Source organism: Triturus cristatus, chromosome 6 (genome assembly GCF_964204655.1).
Source record: "Triturus cristatus chromosome 6, aTriCri1.1, whole genome shotgun sequence".
Classification (NCBI taxonomy): Eukaryota; Metazoa; Chordata; class Amphibia; order Caudata; family Salamandridae; genus Triturus; species Triturus cristatus.
This window is the reverse complement of record NC_140589.1, coordinates 620,634,535-620,649,383: the sequence shown is the minus strand read 5'-3', so window position 1 is coordinate 620,649,383 and position 14,849 is coordinate 620,634,535. Positions and strand designations below refer to the sequence as shown.

Below are 14,849 nucleotides of genomic sequence, written 5' to 3'. Positions count from 1 at the left end.
GTGACTGTGAGTGACCATGTGGCTTGGGGCCATCTTGTGGTGGTAATTTAGTAGTGTGCTGCTTTTCCATATAGGCCTGCATGTCTTTTCTTTGTTCCCCTTGACTTATGCTTGTTGTTGTGGCCTGGCCATGTGGGTGGCGGCCATTTTGTGAAGGCAGGCAGTGTGCTTTTGCCATAGGCTTGCATTGTCTGTCTACCATTTCTTTTTATTGTGGGTGGCTAGATACCATTTTGTGGAGTGATCCAGGCAGTGCGCTTTTGCCATAGGCCTGTATTCATTGTCTGTCTTCACTTTCTTGTTATTGTGGGTGGCCTGGCCATGTGGGTGGCGGCCATTTTGTGGAGCGCAAGGCAGTGTGCTTGCTTTTGCCATAGGCTTCCAAGCTTGTGGCCTAGTCTGCCAGTAGGCCCAGAGGTAGTCATCATGGGTGCATAAAAACTGTTTCTGTGTTGTCTGTTGAATTGTAACATCATTTATGGCATGGATGGCATTGGATTAAATTGCAAAATGTGGTTTTTGGGGTGGTATTTCAGTTTTTGGTGTGTGTCAAATAAATAGTCCTTTGCAGCCAGTAGGTAACCCTAGGTGTTCATCTCTCTCAGTTTTGGCAACTCCGAACAGCGCGACAACGCGGACTTACACTTTTTGTCTTCTTCGTGCGCTCAATATGCGTGTTCGTGAACGCGATAACAACTTTTTGTAAAGATCGCGATGTGGAAAACACGCAGAATTTGCAATCTGGCAAAGAATATCTCGCGAGCAGCATAAATCCTTCTCGAAAACGATGATTTTGTTAATTTTACTAAAAAAAACTCCTTAGGTTGTCATTTGACTGAGTTTTTGGAGCAAGGAGTCATTTCATTTTTTTTTTTTTTAAACAATTTTTTAAAAGAGGAAGGAAGTTCCCCAGAGTCTGTAACTTCCTGGTCCTGTCCTTTGTCTTCACTTTCTTGTCATTGTGGGTGGCCTGACCAGCTACAAAGTGCCTAGCTGTAGTTTTTTAACCCTAGCTCTGCCGGCACCTATGGAAACCTAGCAAACCTATACATTTTTGAAAACTAGACACCCAGGGGAATCCAGGATGGGGTGTCTTGACTGCCTCCCACCAGATTCTGTTACCCAGAATCCCTTGCAAACCTAAAAAATGGTCCAAAAAAAAAAAACACATTTTACCCACATTTCTGTGGTGGAAAGTTCTGGAATCTGCGTGAATCCACAAATTTCCACCCACCCCGCGTTCCCCAAAGTCTAACGAGAAAAATGGTACCTCACTTGTGTGGGTTGGCCTAGTGCCCGCGACAGGAAACGGCGCAAAATGCAATGTGGTCACACCTCAATTTCGCAGTGAAAAATTACCCTTTTTTGGCAAAGTGCCTAGCTGTAGTTTGTGAACCCTAGCTCTGCCGGCACCTAGGGAAACCTACCAAACCCACACATTTCTGAAAACTAGACACCCGGGGACTTCCAGGGAGGTATGGCTTGCGTGGATCTCCCAACGTTTCCTTACCCAGAATCCCCTCCTCAATTTTAGCTGAAAAAATCACCTTTTCACACATTTTTGTGTGGGAAAGTTGTGGCATCACCGGGCTCACACAAATTTCCCACCACCCAGCGTTCCCCCAGGTCTCCTGATAAAAATAGTGCCTCACTTGTGTGGGAGGCCCAAGTACCCGCGACAGGCAATGGCTCAAAACGTAGTGAGGCAACATCAAAATTGCCTTTCTCAAAGCCACCTGGTTTTGCAAGGGGGGGTCACCTGGGTTTTTGGCCCCGTGCACGGCGGCCATCTAGGGAAACCTACCAAACCCACACATTTCTGAAAACTAGACACCCGGGGGCTTACAGGGAGGTATGGCTAGCGTGGATCCCCCAACGTTTCCTTACCCAGAATCCCCTGCAAACCGCAATTTTTGCTGAAAAAAATCACTTTTTTCACACATTTTTGTGTGGGAAAGTTGTGGCATCACCAGGCTCACTCAAATTTTCTACCACCCAGCGTTCCCCCAGGTCTCCTGATAAAAAAAACGTGTGTGGGAGGCTCAAGTACCCGCGACAGGTAAGGGCCCAAAACATTTTTTGATAGGCAATGTTGATGTCGCCTCACTACGTTTTGGGCCCTTGCCTGTTGTGGGTACTTGGGCCTCCCACACAAGTGAGGCACCATTTTTATCGGGAGACCTAGGGGAACACTGGGTGGTGGGAAATTTGTGTGAGCCCGGTGATGCCACAACTTTCCCACACAAAAATGTGTGAAAAAAAGTTATTTTTTCAGCTAAAATCGAGGTTTGCAGGGGATTCTGGGTAAGGAAACGTTGGGGGATCCACGCAAGCCATACCTCCCTGGGAGCCCCCGGGTGCCTACTTTTCAGAAATGTGTGGGTTAGGTAGGTTTCCCTAGATGGCCGCCGAGCACGGGACAAAACCCAGGTGACCCGCCTTGCAAATCCAGGTTGTTTTGAGATAATTAGTTGTTTATTTCTGCAGCGTGAGAATTTTGGCACAATATTGTAAGGAAAATGTGACAGACATTTTGAGGTTTGCAGGACCTTGTGGATAAAATAACTTGTTAGGATTCACAAGAGAGACATCACCATGTACTCCCATGGGTTTATGACATTATCTACAGTTGGTAGGTTACTCATAGATGGAATGTGCACCTTGGCAGAGAGACTAAAAAGACAAAGATTCCTGCACAGCCATCTATTCCTCAAACACACACACATACTGGTTGGATTTGGCACGCGGGCGAATGATGGTTCAGTATATAAAATTTTATTAGCAAGAGATTTCACAAAAATGAAATGCACTGTCAATAATTAAATAGACCAAAAAATGAACCAGTGACTCGCAGCTCGTGAGCTGTAAAGCCATGGCAAGGCACCAACTGCTTTACAGGCCATTCACACACCTTTCATACGTGATACACACAAGCCCATTCACACCACCAGGCATGAAACCAACACATTACAACATTCACAAAAAGGGACAAGGTACACCCTGCTTCAGAAAGAAAAAAATATATATATTACTGCGCAGCCATCTAATCCTCAAGCACACACACACATACTGGTTGGATTTGGCACGAGGGTGAGTGATGGTTCAGTATGTACAATTATATTAGCAAGTGATTTCACAGAAATGAAATGCACTGGTAATAATTGAAAGGACGAGAAACTGAACCATTGACTCACAGCTCGTGAGCTGTAAAGCCACGACAAGGCACCAACCTCTTTACAGGCCATTCATACACCTTTCATACGTGTGACACATACAAAACCATTCACACCGCCAGCTGCGGGCCCAGCACATTACAACACTCACACCAGCAGACAGCGCCATTCAAGGGCCCATCACTTTTACACGCCCACATTCCTGACACAGCTACCACACAAGCTGATGGATTGCATGGAGTGGCGCTCAGCTAGCAGTGTGGGTATTGACCAGCAGCAAGTCACTACTCACACACCGCCAGCCGAGCGCCAGTCCACGCACACCGCTAGCCAAGCGCCAGTCCACGCACACCGCTAGCCAAGCGCCAATTCACGCACACCGCCAGCCAAACGCCAGTCCACGCACACCGACAGCCAAGTGCCAGTCCACGCACACCGCAAGCCACATGCCAGTCCACGCACACTGCCAGCCAAGCGCTAGTCCACGCACACCGCCAGCAAAGCGCCAATCCATGCACACCACCAGTCAAGCGCCAGTCCACACACACCGCCAGCCAAGCGCTAGTCCATGCACACGGCCAGCCAAGCGCCAGTCCACGCACACCGCCAGCCAAGCCCCAGCCTACACACACCGCCATCACATTTAGGAATTTTTTATACAAAAAAACAAAAACAAATTGCAAATAGATACAAATCTACTAACACAAAATCTGAAACTAAATACATTGCACTAATGCCAACCTTGAAACAGAATATAAAATGTTAAACAATACAGGCCAGGCAGTTCACTTTACCACTCATGGATGCTCCCAAAAATTCTTATGCGTGTGGTATGATTTAAGACAAGCAGACACACACAGTCCAGTGTTAGAAGTACAGTCGGGGCAGTACATACGAGTCTCCTTCCGCCCACCTCTTTGCCAACAAACTCTACATCTCCTAGTGGGAAAGTCTTTTGAGGTTGTGGGAGGAAGGTATTCAGGAAAGTGGTGATCTTTCAATCTAGCCACATCCTCCACCACTCCAACTCTAGGAACACTTGCCTGTTCCACTAGAACAAGGCTGCCTATTACAGACTTCTGAAACTTAGAAAAGTCATCTTTGACTCAGGACAAGAATCCTTGAACAGAACAAAAGCTTTAAAGGTTGCCAAGTGGAAAAGATGGATAGCCAACTTCTTATACCAAATGTAAGCCTTACGAAGAGCAGCATAAGGTTCCAACCTCTGATCCACTCTGTCAACACCACCCATGTGCCTATTATAGTCTAAAATGCACACAGGTTTGCGCACTTCAGCAACCTGACCCCAAACAGTCACAGGTGCAGTGCTTTCATCATGGATGGTAGTCAGCATGTAGACATCTCTCCTGTCTGAAAACTTCACAGCTAGAAGCTCCTCGCAACGCAACGCACTGCACTGCACTGTCCCCACACAAGCTTTTGACAAACAAGTTCTTTGGGGAAACCTTTACGGTTAGAGCGGATTGTGCCACAAGCAACAGTGCCCACTTTGGCCAATTCCCTGAACAACCGCACACCAGTATAGAAGTTATCTACATATAAATGGTGGCCTTTGTTAAATAATCCTCTACCAAGTTCCCACACAATTTTCACAGTCACTCCAAAAGTGGACGGACAACCAGGGGGGTTAATGCTCGATTCCTTACCGGTGTACACCCTGAAATTAGAGACATATCCAGTCCCACTGTCACACAGCATATACAGCTTAATTCCATAGCGTGCCCTATGAATGTATTGACTAAAAACCAAGCGGCCCTCGAACAACATCAAAGTCTCACCTACTGCTATTTCTTTTCCTGGAGCATAGATCTCAGAAAATCGATCAACAATGTGATCAAGGAAAGGCCGAATCTTAAAAAGACGGTCACAATCAGAGTGATCTTGTGGCAACGCTAAACCATTATTGACAAAATGCAGCATCCGAAGCAGAAGCAAATACCTATCACGACTCATCACTGCCGGAAATATAGCTGTTACCATCAAGGGACTAGTAGACCAATATGAAGACATTAATGGCTTCCTTAGCAAACCCATCAAAAAAGTTAATCCCAAGAACTTCTACATCTCTTCAAGATTTGTGGGAGTCCACCGGGTAGCTCTAGAATGGCGCTTAACGCTGGCACTGTTGTCCCTCAAAAACTGTTCAGCATACAAATGAGTCTGATCAACAATCTCTGCCAAAAACACACTGAAAAAAAATGTATCGGCAAATAGTTCTCAGTATTCACTCTACACCCTGGAACACCATTAAAGTCTGGTAATGCCGGCTGCACCATGCCAGGGGCAACCCAGAGGTCATCACTTTCAACAGGAAGCCTTGCAGCCCCAGCCTGCAGCCCAGATGCCTCTTGCCGCACTACACCTGACCAACGGGAAGCCTAGAAGCCCCAGATGCCTCTTGCCGCACTACATGAACGTGAAGCCTTGCAGCTGCAGGCTGCAGCCCCGATGCCTCTTGCCGCACTATCGGCACATCAATGTCCTCCTCTAACACAGGCACTTCATCTGCACTGAGAGAAGCTTCATCATCCGATGATTCCATGTGGAGAGAAAGCTCACTGCCTGAATCATCCCCTCCCACCTCTGCCTCAGAATCAGAGTCAGTCTCTGAACCAAGGTCAGAGGAAGACTCAAAAAGCATACCAACAACCTGCTGAGCAGTAATCATGCGGCTAGCCATTATCCTTACTAAGAAAGGAGACTGCACAAACAAGTCAACAACAACCAACACTGTGCAAAGTAAGTAGTAAACAAAGTGTGGCTTTAGCACAAAGATCTATATACTCAAAAACAATATAACTCTTACCAAAGATAGCTACACTCACCAGCAACTACTCTGCAGAGACGCAGCAAAAAGCAACGATATCCCACTAGAAAGAAAAAACAAAACCAATTACTCATAAGACAACAAAGTACACATCAAGCACTAATGCAAAAAGATTTGGATACTCAAAACACAGAAGCCAAACATACTGCTATTACTACACCATTTGCAAAAAATACATTCATGTAGGGAAATTAAACTAATTTAGAGTAAATAGTACATAATAAATTCGCTTACTAAGCACATGCAACTACACAAGCTGCAAAACCAGCAGTAACAAAACCGCAACCTGGAACACTTTAAACTGCAAAAGCCTTGAACTAGAATAAAATGGAGAAATAAAAAAATTACTATTACATTTCACAAACAATATGACAATTAAAATTATAACACACAATGTCGCTACCCAAATGGTCATTCGGCCAGATGGGCCTTCAAATAGGGCTGAGAAAAATGGGGATTAGGTGAGGTTTTCCACCAAGCCAAACCAGATTGGTCGCACACTGCTACACCTACCAGGCGTGTTCCCCCAATGAAAATGGTCCCTGAAGGTCAGCGTCGGCGGATACACCTATGCTCGAGTGTGAATGCAAGTATGCGTGGCGTGTGCCATCCCTGGACACGTGTTTCGAGGTAGTTGCCTCTCGTCAGCAGGGAGTAAGAAAATGTGTGGGGTTGCTGTGTAAGCTGCTAAAATCGTCATCAGGTCTAGTACCTCTCGTAGCGCGCAGGTGCGTAACCATGAGTCCGTCGACTCAACCGGCTCAAGGGAGCCTGAATATAAAGTTAAACCAGATTGGTCGCACACTGCTACACCTACCAGGCGTGTTCCCCCAATGAAAATGGTCCCTGAAGGTCAGCGTCGGTTTTCCACCAAGCCACTCTATCTCCCGGGTGGGACAGAAAACCGACAGATATTTGTCGCCCCTTGGAAAAAAAATAGATCCCTGGTGCCTAGTAGGATTTTCTGCCTTACTCTCCCACCTAGGGCAGAAAGACCTAAACAATGGGGCAGATCTGTCAGGGGCAGAAAATACTCAAACATATTTTAACCCCCTCGGAAGCGACCCTTAGCCAAGGGGTCACTTCCATCCAAATTTAAATGCCCCCAAATGGAAACCCTGGTGACTAGTGGTGTTTTCTGCCCCCTTGGGGGCAAAACGGCCAAATAAATGGGCAGATTTGCTCCTAGGGGGGCAGGAAAACATTACAAAACACATGCCCCCTTTAGGAAGCGACCCTTGCCCAAGGGGTCGCTTCCATGAAAGATAATGGCCCCCAAAGTAATCCCTGGTGCATAGTGGCGTTTGCTGCCCCCCCTGGGGGCAAAACAGCCGAAGCAATGGACCGATTTGCCCCCAGGGGCGGCAGAAAACCATTTCTAATAAAATGCCCCCTCTAGGAAGCAACCCTTGCCCAAGGGGTCACTTCCATACAAAATAATTGCCCCCAAAGTAGTCCCTGGTGCCTAGTGGCGTTTTTTGCCACCCCTGGGGACAAAACGGCCGAAAAAACGGGCCAATTTGCCCCGGGGGGGGGGGGGGGGGGGGGGCAGAAAAACATTAAAATACACATACCCCCTTTAGGAAGTGACACTTGTCCAAGGGGTCGCTTCCATAAACAAATAATGGCCCCCAAAGTAATCCCTGGTGCATAGTGGCATTTGCTGCCCCCCCCGGGGGCAAAACAGCCGAAGCAATAGACCGATTTGCCCCCAGGGGCGGCAGAAAACCATTCCTAATAAAATGCCCCCTCTAGGAAGCAACCCTTGCCCAAGGGGTCACTTCCATACAAAATAATTGCCCCCAAAGTAGTCCCTGGTGCCTAGTGGCGTTTTCTGCCCCCCCCCCCCCCCCAGGGGAAAAACGGCAGAAGAAACGGGCAGATTTGCCCCCAGGGGGAGCAGAAACACATTCCTTAAAGTTTGTCCCCTCTAGGAAGCGACCCTTGCCCAAGGGGTCGCTTCCAAAAAAAAGATGTGCCCCCAAAGTAGGCAGTGCCTAGTGGCATTTTCTACCCCCCAACCCCCTCAACCCCCCCCCAGGGAACAAAACAACCGAAAAAAAGGGCCGATTTGGCAGAAAAACATTCCAAAAATGATTGCCCTCTAGGAAGCAACCCTTGCCCAAGGGGTCGCTTCCATAACACAAAAAAAAAATTCCCTGGTGCTAGTGGGGGCATTTCCGCTGCACGATCGCAACGATGTGCGTGATCGTGAAGCAGAAATGCCCTGCAAAGAGACATCAGGGGAGAGGAAAATCTCTTTCCTCTCCCCCGATGCATTCCCTTAACCCCCCCAGGAACGAGGAAACCTACTTTGTTCCTCGACGCTCAGGAAACAAATGGCTTCCCGGGCGTCTGGGACTTCCTGATGATGTCAGCGTGCGCTGTGCACGCTGACATCATGGGATTCCCATGGGGGGGTCGGGGTGGCAGCGGAAACTCTTCCGCTGCCATCCCCCTTTGTGGCGGCGAAATTGGACACCCGTGGGGGTAGCGCCAGCGCTTCCCTCGTGGGTGGGTCCCATGACGAGCTGGACTCGTCATGAGCACACGTCCACTGTGTGCCATGACGAGTCCAGCTCGTCATGAGCAGGGAAAGGGTTAAACACTCAGCTTCCTTCATTTATCATTGTCCATATAAGCTTTGCATTTATTTAAATTATATTCATCATATGTATCATTCCAGAGGAGTTACAAATATTATGTATTTTCTATTCTGGGTAATCTCCTGCTTGAGTTACATGTGCCAGTCAAGGTAAACAACCCTGACCACGAAACCGTCACCCCGCATGTTGTTACAATGCGGTCGTTACAACGATCGAGTTGTAACAACGCATACCATTACCCCACAAGTCGTAACAACGACTTGCGGAGGTGGGAGAAGGTGTTGGATTTAAAATCCAATACCGTCCCTACAGTCCGCACAGACTGGAGTTGGAATAGTAAATTATACTATTTCAACATCCAGCTCCCCCCTCCGCAAGTCGCTGTTACGACTTGCGGGGTAATGGTATGCGTTGTTACAACGCGCTCGTGGTAACGTCCGCGTTGTAACAACATGCGGGGTGACGGGCTGCAGAAAAAAGAGGCATATTCGCCAGTCAATCAATCAAAAAACTGAATACATAGGATTAGTAAAATGGTGCATAAATGTGATTAATATGATGCATATTTAGTCTATATTATTATGTTCTGCAATGTGATAGTTAAGCTTACACATTTACATTTGCAGTATTTACCATGAATGCGGATTGCTTTATTTTACATTACCTTGTTATGGAGTTCTAAGCGTTTCTACAAGGTTAACAATTTTGTGTCTTGTTTACTGTTGTCATTTCAAAAGAACACAACCTTATAGAATGAAATAATTGAAAGGGCGTCATGTCACTTTCTGCTAAACATTTTTGCTAAGTGTTTCTAATAAACAATTAGAAAAATTTGGAAAGGGTCAATCACAGAGAGTGAAGGGAAAGTGGAATCTTCACACCCGGGGAACCTGGGCCATCCCGCACAGAATCATACCTCCGGTCCCCATTAAATGCTACTGGGAGGGGAGGCACTTAGCCTTCGCTCACTGACTAATCACTGCATCTGGCATCGTGAGATGAGAATAGTAGACCTAGCGACTGCACTGAACATAAGACCTATTGTTCAAACACTTATGCAGGTGTGTACCATCTCTGAAACTTGAATTAGGTTTTATTTTCTGCTGTGCTAGAATTATATTAGTTCTTAGAAATAGCAGAATGAGGGTTGGACTGCTTTAGATTTATCACTGAAACCACGTTAGAATGGTTCCTCTTATTTACACTGTTCGTGAAGGTTGCTGCTGCCGATTTATTTTGGCTTGATTGTGGTTGAAATTTATATTGGGTGCACTAGACTAGGATTCTTATCTGAAATACATATTTAAAATTAATTCCTCATGTTATACTGTTCTAAAGTTTGGAACTTTTTAATAAAAGAGGGTTTTGGATTCTGCTAACTAGCCCTGTAATGTCTGATGGTATTGATGGTTACCTGAAACACATATTCCTCAAATATTGCTCTGTGGGTTGGGGAATGGTTGCGGTATAACTGGATTCTTGTTCAAACTGGCACAATTAATAAGTCTTTAGTGCCAGGGTGTCCAGAAAACCGACCTCTGTGTGTTTAGATATATCTAAAAATGCATCACCTCTTCACTAATCCCCAGTGCCTGATGAGCAATCATTGCAACCCTTCCACCAGGATGACGGATATGTTCACAGTGGGGAATTTACCAGCCTTTGGTGACTAGTTTCTCTACCAGAGGACTACAATCTGGTGTCGGCCAGGCCTCTGAGAGACAGAACCTTTTAGCATACCTTTCAATTCTGCAATTTTTTATCTGAGTTTAAAGAGCAGGCAAGGCATTTCGTAGCACATTCACATTGACAAAAGCATGCTAACACCCAGCATAGTGAAACTGCATGGTGGTTATTTTCATTTGAAACGTGTATCAATCTGGGTCAGCTGTGATACCAGGTCTCAAGAGCGCTATGACAAAAGCTGTTATGATTAATATCATGTTGCAGCAGTATATCCAATACTGGTTGAGGACACAATGAAAGTGGGAGGTGATGTGTGCCTGTCATCTGGCAGTGTCAATGCCCAGATGAGCACAGACAGTGTATAATCTGCGCATCCATGCAACAAGCGCATTTTTAAACAAGCATTTACAATGCAACGGTCTCGGCATTGTTAAAGTTAGAGCTATTGGCATTGCTTATGACAATGCCGTTTCTTTAAATGTTTTAAAAACAAAAACATAAATAAAAATAATGTCATGAGCAATGCCAATAGCTCTAACTTTACCAATGCCGAGACCATTGCATTGTAAATGCTTGTTCTTATAGTGTAGGTGACTTCACGTGTTTGGATCCAGATAAATAGAGAGATCTTATTTGTAGAATTGTATGAATTAATTACTATCCTAAAGATTCCTCAAAGAATATTTAGACTACTTTAAATTATACTTCAGTGAAATATCACATTTCCTCTGGTTTTATTTAATTTTTGTTAAGGTTTGTTTACGGCAGCCAAGATAGAAGCGAACAAAACCACTGCGCACGCTCTAGTATGAATTCGGGTCTAAATTAATACGTTATTTATGTTTTTTAAGTATGTTACCTTTTGTACTCATATATATATTTTAATAAACTTGATAATGTTGCGTCCGTGCTTACTGCACCCTTTGCAAATAATACTGTAAATCTCAATGAGAAAAAAAAACATTCAACCGATTCCCAAAAATTCCAGCCACCATCCAATCTTCCCGTCTTTCCAAAACAAATAAGACGAATCGTCAATGGCCATCGAATTGCCCCTTAACAGTGACATCAAAGACTCGGGTAATCTAACAATTCTATTTTGGGGAGAAAAACTGCCATCTAGAAACTAACCAGCGTCCGCCCTTTGTAGATAAATGTTCTGAGGATACACTTGCTGAGCATTTTTTTTAATTTTGCGTATAACAATACAATGATTATTTTTGACAAATTATAATGCGAATTGTTATTGATTCTAATGATGATAATAAAGCAGGTATTACAAATATTCACCATTTATGTTGTGGTGTATGACGTACTGAACAAAAGTTATCTCATTTGCTCGTAAAGAGTAGTAAAGCATGTCTTTGTGCACGTGAAACAACATTAAACACAGGGTATTGCATTCCAGAGTCATGTGTGAAATCTCTAGCGCCATGAGACCCTCACGGGTGATTTGCCGCGCTTTATAAATCCTTGATTGAATAATAAACTGTACAGAGTCGGAATTAGCGACTCTAATTCATGTGCATCGTATAGGTGGAATATACGAAATAACCAGTACTACGTCATAATTGCACGAAACCCTAAGAGAACTTTTTGCAAACGTCACTAGAACCGCGAGATGTAGTATGTATGAGCAGCAGGTTTCCCGAGCCATGAATGCCGTCGCACGTGTAAAATATAACACACGTACAGACATATAAGAAACAATGTAGTAACCGATGCATGTCTCTGGAAAGCTCAGTAGGTTGAGTGCCTGCTAGCACTGGTGGTCGGGCACGTGGGTGGGTAGATACATGCTCATGCTCAGTAGAGTGAGAGTCCTGAACAGAAGCAGCTCTGGCAGAGGCTTGTGGTCCCCACGAGTGGCAGTCTCCCTCGAGTCCCGCCCTAGCTCCTCGTTGTGACTGTCAGCATCGCTCCCTCCCGGGTTTCCGAATCTGACGCTTCCCTCCGGGAGGAGGGCCCGGGTTACGTCACGTGACTCTGCCTGCACCTCATGAAATGGGAAAGCAAAACATGCGAGCACCTCCGGCAGGGGGGAGCCGTACAATAGGATGTGGGAGACCTTTTTGAAGATTGGTAAGTGATTCAGTTCATGAATATACGAAAGAAATGCCAAGTTTTTGCCCCCCTGCAATATGGGAAGGGTAAGTAAGCCGTTCTCTGAAATCGTGATGCAAATGAGTACAGTAGCTAGCCCCTCAACATAACTAGGGTCCGCCCCCTCCGCCTTTCTACGAGTCAATCTATCTGCACACACCTGACTGCACCAACACGCCCACCAATAAGACACCAGCTCTGTGGACGTCAGACGATTGGTCGTTCTCAAAGCAGGCTGGAGATGCAGCCATACCCTGCTGAGTCTGGCCGCACGAACCCTGGCATCCGGGGGCGGGGGTACATACAGTGCTTGCCTTCTATGGGGAAATCTCACGTGACCCTTAAGTGCTTTCACCCATACCTATTCCTGGGGACTCTCATCTGGGATGACGGCAATGAGAAAACAAGCCGAGGGCACCGGAAGACACCACCGCCTTTCTCCGAGGCACAATGCCGCGGAGAAAGGCAGCGTCCTTTTCGGATTCGGGGGCGTGTTTTGCTGTTGTCTCCACCCTGAGACTTCTCGCAAAAAACACGCCCCCCGATCCGAAAAGGACGGGGCCTAATCAGAGTGGCTGACCTCTTCTCCAGTGGCTGGCCAGCATTTACGAGGCCAGCCAATGGAGAACAGGGGAGAAGAGGGGCTGGTTCAAGCCCCTCTTCTCAAAGTCATTAAATCTCCGACTTCCGGTTCTGCCTTTCGGCAGACCGGTAGTCCTCGACCTAAAAACGGACTGGGTAGGTACAGCCAACTCCAATCACACGTAAAACAATGTTGGTTCCTAAATGTTAGGATGTCTATGGAGGTTCCAAGTTGCCTAAAAGTGGAACAATTAAAGTTCCCTAATAACTGATAAGAGATATTATAATTGTCCCCACACCCCTCCCTCGCAAAATGAAATAAATCAATGGTGAGGAGTACAAGTAAAAGGAAGAAGAGATCAACTAAAGAAAAAAATGAACTGACCTGGTCACTGAAAGTATGAAAGTCCATGGTCGTCTATGGAGCTGGTACACCCCTGTAATTTTTTAGGTCGAGCCTGGGCAGCACATGCACTGCTCTTCGAGTCATGCTGTATTCAACTATGGACTTGAAGCTTCGCCCACCCTCTCCGCCCATATTTTCTATTGGCTTGTGTCATTGTCCTTTATAAATGCTGGCTTCTGATTAGTTAACAGGCTTGTTAGTCCCTCCTTAATACCGCATTGTCTTATTTGTAACCTCCCATGAGGACTGTCCCTTTTACTTCTGTTGTTACACGGTATGTTTTATTTAGTCTGTAAGCTCTATTTTCTTTAATGAGTATCTCCTACTGCAGGCAGAACATGCTTTCTTGCAACACTCTCCAAGCAGTCCAGGACAATGGCAGCTGCTTCTTTGAAGTGAAATAGGTCTTGCATTTACAGGAGTTTGAGCTATAAGCATTGTAAATAATGCCTTTTATTTATGTGTTAATTATCAAAACAGATAAATAAAAGGCATTGTCATTTACAATGCCAATGGCTAAAACTCTCGCAAATGCGAGACCTATTGCATTGCAAATGCCTGTTGCCTTTGTCCTATGGTCCCCGGGCATTTTTCCCTTTTTGTCTCAGTTTGAGTGACTTCCGTCACTTAGAGTGCACATCTGGTGTTCCTCATGGGCACTTTTGGTGTTCCCCTGACACTGAATATACTCTCCATTATCTGCCCACGCTCTATTCTCACTGACCATGATCCGTGTGGTGGAATCATTTGCAGGTTTCTTGGGGTGCTCCTACTTGCATCCCCATAACAAATTAGGGCCAGTGGCATGAGATAAATGGAGCACTTTCATGTATATTTTTTAACATGCTGAGCAACCATATGGGTTCATGTTACAAAGTCACACATTTTCAATCCTGGACGTCTACAAATAATTTCTTTTGTAACAGGTACTCATGTGGTTCAATCGAACTAAACAGATAAGAGGTCCTAGAATGCACTGATGGGGTACATTATGCATAGGGGTGGAAGTGACGCAAACTACCCAGATGAAGTCATGTGGTGTTTGCAGATCTGACTAAACGGAAAAACCACCTGCCCTAGATGGAGTCCGAGATATTTCGAATTATTCCAATGAAAAGAGAGGAACTGGATGCAAAACTAACATAGCTGCATATTAATTATGCTATACAAAACTGGTAAAGCAAGAGAATGAGACAACTTTATTGGGAAAGCTCATAAAAGCAATATTGTTGGTAGCAGGTCTCCTATAATGCAGATTACCACTGGATGGTCAACCGCTCTGATGTTTGTCTCGTTATAGTGGAAAAGAACTGGAATCTCTGGTGAAGGGGACGATCACATTTGTTTCTAGGCTGCCTTTCAATCCTAAAGTCAAAAAGTTAATAGAATACATTTGCTTCCACCAACATTTGTTTTGTAACCTTTTATCACCATTAACATACATT

General features: G+C 45.4%; 1 protein-coding gene across 4 annotated transcripts in view; it reads right to left on the bottom strand.

The window, feature by feature from the left end:
• USP45 (ubiquitin specific peptidase 45) overlaps window positions 1-14,849 on the bottom strand; it is a 1,582,349-nt gene that overhangs the window by 819,934 nt on the left and 747,566 nt on the right. The window lies entirely within an intron of this gene.